Source organism: Crocuta crocuta, unplaced genomic scaffold, assembly GCF_008692635.1.
Source record: "Crocuta crocuta isolate KB4526 unplaced genomic scaffold, BGI_CrCroc_1.0 scaffold153, whole genome shotgun sequence".
NCBI lineage: Eukaryota > Metazoa > Chordata > Mammalia > Carnivora > Hyaenidae > Crocuta > Crocuta crocuta.
This window is the reverse complement of record NW_027529525.1, coordinates 1,048,717-1,063,879: the sequence shown is the minus strand read 5'-3', so window position 1 is coordinate 1,063,879 and position 15,163 is coordinate 1,048,717.

Sequence of the window (15,163 nt, the reverse complement as noted above, 5' to 3'; positions counted from 1 at the left end):
TCCTTGCTTTCTTTATGATGATTAAGGCCAGGGATAACTTTTATGGGCTTAAAACCTAAAACCTATTAATACTGGCTTAATACTTGGCTTAATACTCTGCTCTGATCATCTTGAAATTCTTAATAACTTTTGATCAAGGGCTCTTTATTTTTATTTTGTACTTGGCCTCACAAATTATATGTTGGGTTCTTCTTAGGACCTCACTTGACAAAATCATGGAGTATGGGAATTTTGCATGTTGATTTTCCTCAACTGTTCAGAATAGTTGTGTTGGAGTGTTGAGAATGGCAAAGATCTAGGTTCATGGTACACTCGGGTAGCAAGACTATGGACAAAGGGAATTCTCTTGTATTGCTGATGGGAGCACAACATGTTACAAAATGTTTGTAGGCAAAATTTGGCAATATTACAAAATACAAATACTTTTAACCCTTGAGCTAGTAAGGCTAAAGTACCATTCTGAAAATTTGTCCCAATGTTATTCCTACATATATATGTAATGATGTGGGTACAGTTCTTCATTGCAGGATTATGTATAACAGTAACAACTTGGAGCCAATCCAAGGAGCCATCAAAATGCATTTAAAATAATTGGAAGAATGCCAAAGAAATTAATGGAAGCACTTACCTGCAGGAGGCAGTATGGAGCAGTGAGGTAGACAAATCGAGTGTCAAGAATACTTCTTAACATACATTTGTTATACTTTGGGGGGTTTTTTGTTCACTTGGTTTAATTATCCTTTTCAAAATAACAACAACAAAAAAAGCAATTTAAAAAGAAGTGACACTGCAACCATTTTGGGAAAAGATTAAACTTTAAAAGCTAAATGAACAACTACCCTTTGACCTAGTAACTTCACCCACCTGAAATGAAAACATATATCTACAAAAAGACTTGTACAAAAATATTCACAGTGGCTTTATTTATAATAGCTAAAAACTGGAAACAACTAAATTGTCTATCAGTAAGCAAAATACTAGTCAAATTGTCATATGGAATTTATACAATAGAACACTTCTAATAAAAAAAAAGAATGAATAACTGATATTGGCAGCAATATGGGTGGGTTTTACAGATATGCTGAGTGAAAGAAGCTGTATACACAAAAACACCGGATATTGTATGAATCCATTTTTAGAAGTTCAAGAACGGGCAAAGCGAAGGTTAAAAAAAATCAGAACTGGGGTTGTCCTTGGAAGAGTAGGGGAAGAGAGTCTAGAAGGAAACTTTCCAGGAGATAGAAATATTCTATATTGTTAACAGGGTGTATGTTATCCAGGTTTGTCCAATTGTCAAAATGGTGCAGCCAAGATTTGTGATTTCAATTTATATAAAATTTAACTAAAAGGAAAAAATTATAAAATTTAGAAAGAGATGTTGTTGGAAGTATAAATAATGCAAGTGTGGCTGAATACTGATAATTGCTGAAACTGGCTGATGAGTAAATAGGGATTATTATGTGATTTTGCTTATACTATAAAGTTTGAAATTTTCCAAAACAGTAAGTTAAATTAAAGCTATAATAAAATAAGTTTGGAGATGGGGCATTCACACCAATTAATCAGTTACTCTGAAAGCTAAAAAGCTTGACCATTTAACCTGTAGGACAACATCAAGTGAAATAATATCTACATTATAGGGGTCCCAGAAGAAGAAGATGAGAGACAAAGGGATAGAAAACTTATTTGAAGAAATAATGGCTTAAAACTTCCCTAAACTGGGGAAGGAAACAGACATCCAGCTCCAGAAATCATGGAGAGTTCTAAATAAGATGAACCTAAAGAGGTCCACACCAAGACACATTATAATCAAAATGTCAAAAGTTAAAAAGAAAGAGAGAATATCAAAAGCAGTTAAGAAAAAAACAACTTGTTATATGCCAGGGAACCTCCCCATAAGATGATCAGCTGATTTTTCAGCAGGAACTTTGTAGGTCAGAGGGAGTGGCATGATATATTCAAAATGCAGAAAGGAATAAACTTGCAACCAAGAATACTCTACCTGACAAGATTATCATTCAATATTGAAGGAGAAATGAAGAATTCTCCAGACAAGCAAAAAAATGAGTTTCTCATCACTAAAATGACCTTGCAAGAAATGTCAGGCGGACTTCTTCAAGCTGAAAAGAAAAAGCACAAACTAGTAACAACAAACATATGAAGGTAAAGATCTTACTGACAAATGCAAATATATAATAAAATTAGTTAAATCACTTATAAAGCTTAAAAATAGTAAAATTGTAAGTATAATAATTAGTTAAGAGACAAAATAGAAATCTATATGTACATACATACAAAGCAAAAATTTATAGTAGGTACACAAATGACAATGAGAAAGGAATCCAAACATAATACTAAAGAAAACCAAACCACAAAGAAAGAAAACAAGGGAAGAAAGAAGCAGAAGAACTACAAAAGCAGCCAGAAAACAATCAGCAAAATGATACTAAGTACATACCTGTCAATAATTACTTTAAATGTAAATGAACTAAATTTTCCGATTAAAAGACATAGGGTGGCTGAATGGACAAAAAACAAACAAACACAAATAAACATCTATATGTTGCCTGCAAAACACTCACCTCAGATCTGCCAACACACACAGACTAAAAGTGAAGGGGTGAAAAAAAGATAGTCCATGCAAATGGAAGCAAAAAGAAAACTGGTATAGCTATATTTATATTAGACAAAATTGATTTTAAAATAAAGACTATCGTAAGAGACAAAGAAGGGCATTACATAATGATAAAGGAGTCAATCCTACAAAAGAATATAACATTTGTAAATATTTATGCACCCAGTATAGAAGCATCTAAATCTATAAATAAAAATATTAACAAACACAGAAGAAGAAATGGACAGCAATGCAATAATAGTATGGGACTTTAATACCCCACTTATATCAATGGATAGATCACCCAGACAGAAAAGCAATAAGGAAACATTGGCCTTAAAAGACACATTAGATCATATTGACTTAGTGGATATATACAGAACATTCCATCCAAAAGTAGCAGAATATATATTCTTCTCTAGTGCACATGGAACATTCCCCAGGATAAGTAGAAAATATGTTAGGCCAGAAAACAAGTCTCAGTAAATTTAAGAATATTGAAATCATATCAAATATCTTTTTGGACCACAGTGGTATAAAACTAAAAATCAATTATAGAAAGAAAACTGGAAAGATCACAAATATGTGGAGATTAAACAACATGGTACTGAACAGCCAATGTTCAACAAAGAAGTGAAAGGAGAAATGAAAATATATCTGAAGACAAATAAAAATGGAAATACAACAGTCCAAAATCTATGGAACACAGCAAAAGCAGTTTTAAGACGGTAATTTAAATATAGCCTACCTGAGAAATAAGAAAAGATTCAAATTAACAATCTAGCTCTACTACCTCAAGGAACTAGGGCAAAAAAGAATAAACAAAGCACAAAGTTAGTACAAGGAAGGAAATAATAAAAGTCAGAGAAGAGATAAGTGAAATAGAGACTAAAAAGGTCAACAGAAAAGATGAATACAACTAAGAGCTGGTCTTTGAAAAGATAAGCAGAATTGACAATACTTTAACTAGATTCATCAACCAAAAAAAAGAGAGCTCATATAAAATCAGAAATGAAAGAGAAGATGTAAAATAGTAAAAAAAAAAGAAGACACAAATAAATGGAAAGATATTCTGTGTTTGTGGACTTATAAAATTAATATTATTAAAATGTTCATACTATCCAAAGCAATCTACGGATTCAATGAAATCTTCACAAGATTCCAGTGGCATTCCAATGGCATTTTTCACAGACTTAGAAAAAATAGTTTCAAAATTTGTATGGAACTATAAAAGATTCTGAACAGCAAAAGAAATCTTGAGAAAGAACAAAGCTGGTGACACCATCTCCCTCATTTCAAAGTATACTACAAAACTATCAAAAAGTACAGTATTGGCATAAAAACAGACACATAGCTCACTGGAAAAGAATAGAGTCCAGAAAAATCCATTTGTATATGGTCAATTAATCTATGACAAAGGAGGCAAGAATATACAGTGACAAAAAGTCTCTTCAAAAAAGGGTGTTGGAAAACTGGACAGTCACGTACAAAGAATAAAACTGGACCACTATCTTACACCATACACAAAAATTAACTCCAAAATGAACTTAAGACTTGAATATAAGACCTGAAATCATGAATATCATAGAAAAAATACAGGTGGTGAGCTCCCTTATGTTGGTCTTAATGATGTTTTTTTTTTCTTTTTTCTTTCTTTCTTTTTTTTTTTTCCACCTGACTCCAAAGACCAAGGAAACAAAAGCAAAAATAAACAAATGGGACTGCCTGAGACTATATCAAACTATAAAACCTTTGCACACTGAAAGAAACCATCAACAAAACAAAAAAGCAACTACCAAATAGAAGAAGATATTTGCAAATGATATATCTGATAAGGGGCTAATATTTAAAATACATAAGCAACTCACACAACTCAAAAACAAAAGAGCAACTCTATTTAAAAAATGGGCAGAGTATCTGAACAGACATTTTTCCCAAGAAAACATAAAGATGGACAACAGGTACATGAAAAGATGTTTAACATCACTAATTATTATGGAAATGCAAATCAAAACTGTAATAAGATATGACTTCACATCTATCAGACTGGCTATTATCAAAAAAATAAGAAACAACAGTGTTAGAGAGAATGTGGAGAAAAGTACACTGTTTGCTGGGAATGTAAATTGGTACAACCATTATGAAAAAGAGTATGGAGATTCCTCAAGAAATTAAAAATAGAAACACCATATGGTACAGCTATCCCACTTATGAGTATCCAATGAATATGAAAACATTAATTTGAGAACATATATGCACCCGTATACTGATTATTATTTCACAATAACCAAGATATGGAAACAACCTAAGTGTCCATTGTAAGTGAATTGATTACACACACACACACACACACACACACACACAGTTGAATACACACACGCACAATGGAATACTACTCAGTTATAAAAAAAACAAGAAGAAAATCTTGCCATTTGTGACAACATGGATGGACTTTCAGGGTATTATACTCAGTGAAATAAGTCAGGTGGAGAAAGAAATACTATATGATTCCACTTATATGTGAAATCTGAAAAACAAAACCAAGGAACAAAGAAAACAGAAACAAACTCATTGATACAGAGAATATATTTGTCGTTTTACAGAGGTGGTGAGAGTGGGAGGTAGGCAGAGGAGTATAGGGGCTCAGTTTTATGGTAATGAATGGTAACCAGACTTATGTTCACTGTGTAGTATATACAAATATTAAACTACCCTGTTGTATGCTTAAAAATTACATAATTACACCAATTTTACCTTTTAAAAATATTATACCAATTTTACCTTAAAAAACAAGAAAAGAGTTTGAGGGGTATCTGGGTTGCTCAGTTGGTTAGGTGTCCGACTGTGGCTCAAGTCATGATCTTACAGTTTGTGGGCTTGAGCTGCGTGTGGGGTTCTGTGCTGACAGCTCAGAGCCTGGAGCCTGCTTCAAATTCTGTGTCTCCCTCTCTCTCACTCTGTTCCTCCCCTGCTCACACTCTGTCTCTCTCTCTCAAAAATAAATAAAAATATCAAATAAATAGATAGATAGATGATAGATAATAGATAGATAGATAGATAGATAGATAGATAGATAGATAGATAGATAGATGATAGACAGATACATAAATAAAGAGTCTGACCCTCTAGTTACTAAGTATGAATTAGGTAAAATAAATGTAGTTTGGAAACACATGGTCAGCAATGAAGACTGGAGGTGAAGTCGTAGCACAGGACAGCACCTGGGTAGAATGGGAAACAACTGCAGTGAAGGCAGGGAAAGGGGACCGTCATTCAGAGGCAGGGGAATGATCATTGTAGCTCCCTTATCCTTCCTCTACATTCTTCCAGGCCTGTTCTGAGACTATGCCTGTGCTCTGCTGCGTGTGACTTAGGCATGAGGGTAAAATTGCTTTGTGAATTTGAAGCTCATTTTTGTTTCCCAGAGCTAATCTTCTCAATATGCCATGCTCTTCCTTGATTAGAACACTCTTCTCCACAACCTTCTGAAAAGGTGTGGACCTTCAAAAATAAATACATCCACATATACATACATACATACATAATACAAAGTATAGTATGTGAGAGAAAGTTTACATTACTTGAGATTTCTTTTAGCTTTGATGACAAAGGCATAGTCCTTTAACAATAGCCTTTGAAAATTTAAACACTGAGTCCACAGAATATAAAAATCTAACGCTTATGAGCTATGAGTATAAAAACCTGTTTATAAGTGGCCTGATGGGCTCAGGCATCCAGGGACAATAAAGGAAGAACTTCCAGGGGATGTTCTGAGTTTGCCAGAGGATGTGAGAAGTACCCTTACTGAGAAACATTTAAGGAACAGTTTGTGACCCATCCATCTGGAATGATTCAGAGGAAGCCTGCTGGGTCAGGAAATATTCAGTAATAAGATCATCGGACGTCTTCCTGCCCTGAGGCTCTGAGACCCTGTAGAGAGCCCTGCTCACAAGTCTGAGCAGGGGACTGTGTGGCATCATGGCTTTGCATACATTGATTTTATCTTTTGCTAGATCTCTGGTATAATGAGATGTTTAAAATTGTTCTAAGTTTCAGTTGTTATTTTTATTCATAAAGGGAACAAGGAAGAGAAAGAAAACAAAATTGCATTTGTACAAAATAATCTTATCTCATAATTTATAAGCAGAATATATATTTATATGTATAAATACATATATATCATTGAATACATGTGTTATGCTTCTATTTTTCGCATATTGTAGCTATAAAAAACAAACCATATGTCATTACATTTATCCAACCTCTTGCTCATCTGGAAAGACTTTTTCTTCAAGCTTCTAAGAGTTTTTAATGTGAACCAATTAAAACATTGCAATTTTTCAAAGGCTTCTGTAAAAGGAAGTAACTTCAGCCATTAGAAAATTAAAATTTGAAATCTTGATATCAAAAAAATGCAGAAAATTTGAAATGGAGTTATAAACACTTTTCTTCCTCTTCATTATGCCTTATAATCAGACTTCCCCTTGCCTGAAACTTGCTCAATGCTACCAATTCACATTTTATGTGATGTATTGTAAGGATATGCCCTGATTTTTGGTGATATTGAAATAATAGAATCATAGAGTGGAGGATAATTTATAAAGCTTTCTAGGCTGTTACCCTATTTTAAAACAAAATTTCATTTACTTTGTTATAATTTATTGTTTAGCTATTTTATTCTTCAGACACAGAGAATTAATATCCACAATTTTATTTTGTAAGAAATTACCAAAAATAATTTGTTTCTGCACCTAGAAACAGTTCTACAGCCCACAAGGCCTCAGTACTGTGTTCTAATTCTGACTCCCTCTTGCTGAAAAGTAAATCATGTTTTTGTTGGCATATTATCAGAGGAAGTAAAGGCTAATATTTCATTTCTACTTTAATAAAAATGTTTTTCTCTTCATAGAGCCTACCAGAGTATTAATAGTGGGCCCGTTCTAACACTGCAGAAAGATGGATTCTCCCCATCTCATAGATCTGGTCCATGATCACTAGTATCCTTCTCCATAAACAGTGATCAGCTAAAGTCTGGAAGTCAAAGCCTGTGGTTCTTACACCTTTTATCAACACCTCTTCCTCTCACTGCTGGGCACAATGTGTAGCCAAAAAAAAAAAAAAGATGATTCAATGAATATCTTAACACTTGGTTTGATTTCTTAAGCACCAGTTTACATCTAATGTTTTTCTGGGCACTTGTTCTACATAAATGTATCATTTAAGACAGTTGATGTTTATGAAAACAATCAAGTCTAAATTAATTTCAGGGCTACATTTGACTGAGCGCTTGAATGAAAGTGTCACAGCGATCCATTCCAGTGGTTAGCATGTAGCACCAAGCACCTTATTAGGTGATTACTTTTTTAAAAACAATTTCACCTGGAACTCTTAGAGACTTAAAGCAACCAGTTTCAGAAATAACAATAGTTTGAATGAAATAGAAAATATTTCTATTGGTTAAAGCCAGATTATTTTATACTTCAGAAATGAGGAGCAAGCCAGCCCCCTAAGATAATAGAAATCGCTACTATTTACTGATTGCCTACTAAGGGCAAAGCTCTCTGAATATATTGCTGTCCAATTTTTACAAGACACAATCTGTTAAAATTTTTTTTGCCTCTGTCTTAGAAATAATGAGATGAGGGCTTAGAACAGAAAATCAAATTCATTAAAGTCACCTGTTTGGTTCTGAATCCAGACCACACTGCCTTTCTAGAGCAAGACTGCTCTAGAGAATCCTGTGGAATTCCAGGATAATCTTCTAACCTCCTCAGAATCTGCCTTGACTGCTGTCTGAATCCATTCACAGTTACCAGATGGCTATGATAGCAAGACATCTAGAAATTAAGCAATTGGCAATTCCAGGTATTTTATAGTTTAGCTTTTAAAGTGTACGATTGAGTAGTTTTTAGTGTATTTACAATGTTGTATAACTATCATCACTGTCTACTTCAGAACTGTTTTGTCACCCCTGAAAGAAACCCTGTACCCATTAACAGTTGCTCCCCAGTGCCCCTTTCTCAAGTCTTGATGACCACTGATCTACTCTCTATGTAGATTTTGCATTTTGTGAACATTTCATGCAAATGGAATCACTCAGTATGTCACCTTTTGCATCTGGCTTCTTTAACTTAGCATAATATTTCCAAGGTTCATCAATGTTGTAGTGTGTATCAGTATTTCATTTCTTTATATGACTGAGTAGTATTCTATTATATGTATATACTACATTTTGTTTAACTATTTGTCAATTGGTGGACATTTGGGTTGTTTCCACTGTTGGCTATTATGTATAATGCTGCTGTAAACATTCAATACAAGTTTTTGTCTGGACTATGTTTTTTTTTAAGTTTATTTATTTTGAGACAGAGAGTGTACATGCGCGAGTGGTGGAAGAGCAGAGAGAAAGGGAGAGAGAGAGAGAGAGAATCCCAAGCAGGCTTCATATTGTCAGTGCAGAGGCCTCCATGGGGCTCCATCTCACTGACCACCAGAGCATCACCTGAGCCAAAATCAAGAGTTGGACGTTTAACTTATTGAGCCACCCAGGTGCCCCTGGACTATACTTTTAATTCTCTTAGGTGAAGTAGAATTCTAGAAGAAATCTAAAGAAGAATTCTAGAAGTAAAATTTCTGGGTTATATGATAACTCTTTAATATTTTGAGAGCCTTCTAAACTGCTTTCCAAAAAAAATCTGTGGAAACTTCATTATTTAAGAATTAGATCCATAGTTTAGGATGTGTCACACAGTAGGGTTTTACCCTTTTCAAGTGCTGCATATTTCACTTTCTGGTGAAGAAGCTGGGGGTATTAAAAGAGCAAAGGATTCAGAGCAGGGCATAGGTGTGAGACAGGTCTTGGTAAGGAGAAGAGCCCATTCTTACTGTTTTCTTGAAAACTGAGGAGGCAGGAAGGAAAGACTAAGAAAGCAGAAGCCTGAGGTTGGGTATTTGAAAATGTTGCTTTGGAAGAGCGATTGTGCCTCATGCAGTTGAGCAAGAAGCTGGAAGAACAGAATTTAAAAGTCAGACAAAGGAATCTTTGATATGTGAGAGGTCTAAATGGTTTGACTGCTCATGAGGTGTGAGGTTTGGATCTGTAATGACTGAGGGGGGTGAATCCTATGGATTTCCTCTCGTTTGTACACAGATGTGTGGTACTATGAGTGTCAACCAGTTAAAAGAGGTTTAATAAATTTTAATTTTCTTTAATTGAGAATGAAAATATCCCTTTCATTAGCAATGAGGATGGATCAAAATAAATATTTATAAGACACCCAAGAGCCTAATTTCCTGGAATATACTCTTCTCTGAAATGCCTGAGTCTACTGATTCTAGAAATGACACCATAATTTTTATAGATTACTTATACTAAAAATCATTACAAATGAATTTAAAGGAGAGGAAATTCACATAACAAAATCAAATCTTTTATAGTGAATAATTTAGTGGCATTTTAGTACGTTCACAATGTTCATCCAACTACCTCCGTCTAGTACCCAAACTTTTCTATCACTCCAAAATAAAACTCTATTAATAAGCAGTGACTCCTCATTTCTCTCTTCCTCCATCCTCTGGCAACCACCAGTCTGCATTCTGTCTCTGTGGACTTACCCATCATGGATATTTCACATAAATAGAATCATACAATAGCCTTTCCTGTCTGGCTTCTGTCATTTAACATGGTTTTGTGGTTTATTCATATTGTAGCATGTATTAGTACTTCAGTCCTTTTTATAACTGAATAGTATTCCATGGTATATATCTACCACAATTTGTTCCTGCATTCATTCACTGATGGACACTTGAGCTGTTTCCCCCTTTGACTATTGTAAATAGTGTTGCTGTGATATGCTTGTACGTGTGTTTATTTGAGAACCTGTTTTCAGTAATTTTGGGTATATACCTAGGAGTAGAGTTGCTGGGTTGTATGACAGTTCTATGTTTAATATTTTGGGGGTTTTTTTAATGTTTTTTTTTAATTTATTTCTAGGAGAGAGAGACAGCGTGAGCCGAGGAGGGTCAGAGAGAGGGAGTCACAGACTCTGAAACAGGCTCCAGGCTCTGAGCTGGCAGTCAGCACAGAGCCTGACGCGGGGCTCGAACCCACGAACCGCGAGATCATGACCTAAGTGAAAGTTGGATGCTTAACTGACTAAGCCACCCAGGCACCCCTATGTTTAATATTTTGAAGAGCTGCTATGTTTAATATTATCCACAGCAGCTGAGCCACCAGCAAAGTATATTCTTTTTTTTTTTAATAGTCATCTTTGTTGGTGTAAAATGGTATTTCATTGTGGTTTTGATTTGCATTTCCCTAATGACTTGGGATTTTGAGCATCTTTTCATGTGCTTGTTGGCCAGTATTTGGAGAAATGTCTATTCAAGTCCTTTGCCCATTTTTAAATTGTTAACAAATTTTAAGAGTTCTAAGGGTACCTGGAAGGCTCAGTTGGTTAAGCGTCTGACTCTTGACTTCTGCTTTGCTGTCAGTGCAGAACCTGCTTGGGATTCTCTCTCCCTCTCACCTCTCTCTGCTCCTCTCCTGCTCACTTAACTCTCTCTCTCTCTCTTCTCTTAAAATAAATAAATAAACTTAAGAAAAAAGAGTTCTTTATATATTGTAGATACTGGGTCCTACAAATAGTTATATATGTACACATTATATTTATAATATATACATATATAAACATCCACAGTATGCTTATAAAACATATATTTATAGAAAATGTATATAATATATATAATTCTTTTTCAAAAATGAGTAAAATTTTAATGAAAAAATTAAACATTTTAATAAATTACACATCTTAACAATTGCATCCATGATTCCCATGACTTATTTCCAGGGAAATATGGCACATGGATGATGCAAATATTATTTATAAGGTGTTCCATAATTTTTAAACACTTTGATAATGATAAATTCCTAATATTTGTTAAGAGGAAATACCATGCAAAAGAGTCTACGTCAAATAACTGATAGTAGGGTTTCACTAGGCATGGTTTTTTCATCAAAGATTATGTAAACAATATTTTATGGTTCCTGATACTGTATCTTGAGAAAGCAAATAATAAAAGTACTCCAGATACGCTGACAGTGTTTGGCAACCTGGAGGCACACATGACTTTTTGACAGCATACGTTGATAGCTACTAACTAAAAATGAGAGAGATTCAAAAATACTTATTTTACATTGGCTTTTGAAAATTGTACTTTTTGCTTTTCTAAAAACCTCATCTGGAGGAATAAAGCCTCAGGTTTACACTTTCATTGTTCTTTATTTCTGGAGCCTCTGCTTTGGCAGCCTCTGTAGTGTTGGCAAGACACAACTGATGCCTACTTGGAGACCATTCTTGTGTGATATTTTAGAAGTTTCCCTACCATCCTGCCCCCTTCTGTAGCTCCATGATCATGATGTAGGAGTTGGTAGGAGAACAGGTGTGGGAAGACACAGAGCAGGGGTAACATTAAAGTCATCTAGAAGAAATACTGATGAGTGGAGACGAGGTGATGGGAAGATTGGAAAGCTAACATCATTCTGAGTCCAGACACGAATTAGATTTACATATTGGATGGTTTGCCTGTACATACACAAAATTTTAGTAGGGCCAGAAACAAGATGCAAACCCTGTAGAAGTTACCAAGTTATAGAGGGAGGCACAAAACTCCATTTTCAAAGTCACCCTGCAAATATTTATTTAAGCAGCCACTTAATGGCTACTTCATTAACTGTACTTAAATTCTAATAATGACTGATAAGAGCCTGCCACTGGGGTTGTGTTTATTTATACTTTGTATTGAACATTTGAGTAATGACAATAATATAACAAAATAAAAGGCATTCCACACACTCCTTCTGGAATGGCATTGCCTGTGTTACATGGAGGTATGGTAGTGGTGGGAAGACCATGGTTGAACCCATGGAAACTTAGGCAAGTTCCACAGTTTTACCTCATTTTCCTAACCAGAAATACACATACTTTAATTTCTAATTTATGGAGTTTAGAGATTTAAGTGGAATAATGTGTGTGGAGTACTTGGTGTTTAATTGAAATCCCCCAAAAAAGGGCAATTAAATTATCACTTAAAATAGAAATTAATATCCATAGGCCAAATAGATAAGATTTTTTTACTTATAAATTACTTGTCAAAGGTTCACAATTGAGAGGGAGTTTCCATTTAAAAATCCATTTTTTCTGCTTTCTTTTGATAAAAATCAAGCTGAGAAATAATAGGCCTGTGTTTCCACATGCCAACAGTTTGTGCCAGTGGTTGTTATGCCTTCACATATACTCACCAGCTTGCCAGAGTCCCAGCCTTAGGTTACCTGAGACCTTGCTAGCCCCTCCTTGGTTTGCTTCATTCATTCTGATGACCTGGCTTGCCTCAACAGTTGATTGAGATGGGGAACTCTACTCCAAGGTGTCCCTTACATTTGTCTCATACAAGATTCTCATACAAGATTCTCAATTTAATTCATATAAAGTCAGTTTCACCAAAAAAGATGATGGATAATGATGCCGATGACAATTCCTTTGAGAATGTTCTCATACCAGCATCAAGCAAGCTACCATGGTGGATCCCTGGCCTCACTTTTACCCTCTGAGTTAGGGAGGATACTTCAGCCACTGTGTTTCTGGGGGATCTAAGACTGCTGTTCCATTCCATCTCTATAAATAATGCCCAAGAGACTCATGAGAGAGAGCTCTGTATGAAGAGGAAACAAATCTTCATTGTATAGCCACTATAATCCCAGAAGGTGATGAGATCCAGAGGAGAGAAGAGTGAATCAAAACATGGGATTAGCTCCTATAATGTGACCTATAGGTTTTGGGAAGGTGATTTAGGGCTAAGGAGTTACCTTGCATTATCACCTTCTGGGACACAGAAGAATTCGTAGGGCTTGCAAAGTCCTGAATCTAGCCCAGTAAGTGTGGCACATGGAGGGTGTAATGGAATCTCAGGAACATATGGAGCTTTACAAAATCACTAGAACTAGAATTCAATTTTCTTGAATTCTGTTTGGCAATCTTGCAGATGCATAGGGCTACACTCAGCTGCAACAGTGAGACCCTAGAAAGTTCAGTTCATCCATGTTAAATTGTCAGAAGAATATGATCTAAAATGTTTGACTTTTGGAAGATATATTTCATTGGCTTATTTTTGATTACTGCAAGTTTGTATTCTTCTTTTGAAAGCATCAACCTGTTAGAGGGAAGATGGGTGGGGAATGGGCTAAATGGCTGATGGGCATTGAGGAGAGCACTTGTTGGGATGAGCACTGGGTGTTGTATATAAGAAATGGATCACTAGGTTGTACTCCTGAAACCAATATTACACTGTATGTTAACTAACTTGAATTCAAATAAATACATTTGGAAAATAAAAAAGAATCAACCAATCAAACTTCCAAGGTTTGAACTTAAGACTTAAGACCTATCTAAACAGTATAAAGCACAGTATAAAGCACAGGGATTCTTGTTTTATCACATGAAAGAAACTATTAGTACTTGAAACATATTAAGTAAAATACCTTTTAAAAACTACCTTTAAAAAAAAAAAAAACAAAAGATTCTAGAGTAATCAATAGCATTTCAGAGAATCATTTGACTTTTTCCAGCCTGAACATTTTGTGCCAAATTTCCTCAGTCTGCAGTGTCATGGTGATTGATCTAGAAGAGTGATATCAGGGGTAGAGCAGTCAGTGGACTGTGCTTCCATTTCCTGACTCAAATTATTCTTATTTCATAGGCCACCCTCTTTTAGAACCGTTGGGAAGGTTAAGTTCTTCCTAACCCCATACTTCTGGCTGTGGGCCACTCAGTGCTCAGGGATTTTACTTTCTCTTCACTTTGAGGGGGAAACAGTAAGTGCTTATCAAATGCTAAGTTCCAGAAAGAACGTGATATGTTTCCACTGTGAGATCACACATAAGGATCCCAGTTACATGGGCCCTCCTATCCACAAAATATGAGAATACATTCAGCAAATATTTGCCAAACTCCTCCTACCTTATTCCAGGGCTGTCTAGGCCCTGGATGCAGAAAGGTAAAAGGACAGAATCACTGCTCAAAGGGATTATATATTCAAATGGGAGAAATATGTTCCAGAGGAGCACATCCATAAATAAAATAATTTCTGATGCTAATAAATGCTGTCAGGAAAGCAGATTTAGATAAGGTATTTGGAAGTCTCTGGTTATGGGAGAGGCAGCATTAAATCTAGTGATGAGAGATATTGTCTCTAAGGAGGCAACACCTTAGATGACAAGGTCACAGCCAAGTGAAAACCACATTCCAATTCCTGAAATGGAAATGAGATTGGCTTAACAACAACAAAAAAAAATCAAAAAGGAGAATTATGGGGCTGGAGTCTGGATGACAATGGGAGCATGGGAGAGAAAGGGCCAGAGTGGAAGGCCTGTGTGGTGCTTTCGGGGCTGAGCCTTAATCCTGGGTAAACAAACCTGTTCATGTCTTTCAACTGCACGTTTCCCAGGCCATAGGTCTTCTCCAACAGTGTTTCCATCACTGCTGGGAAATATTC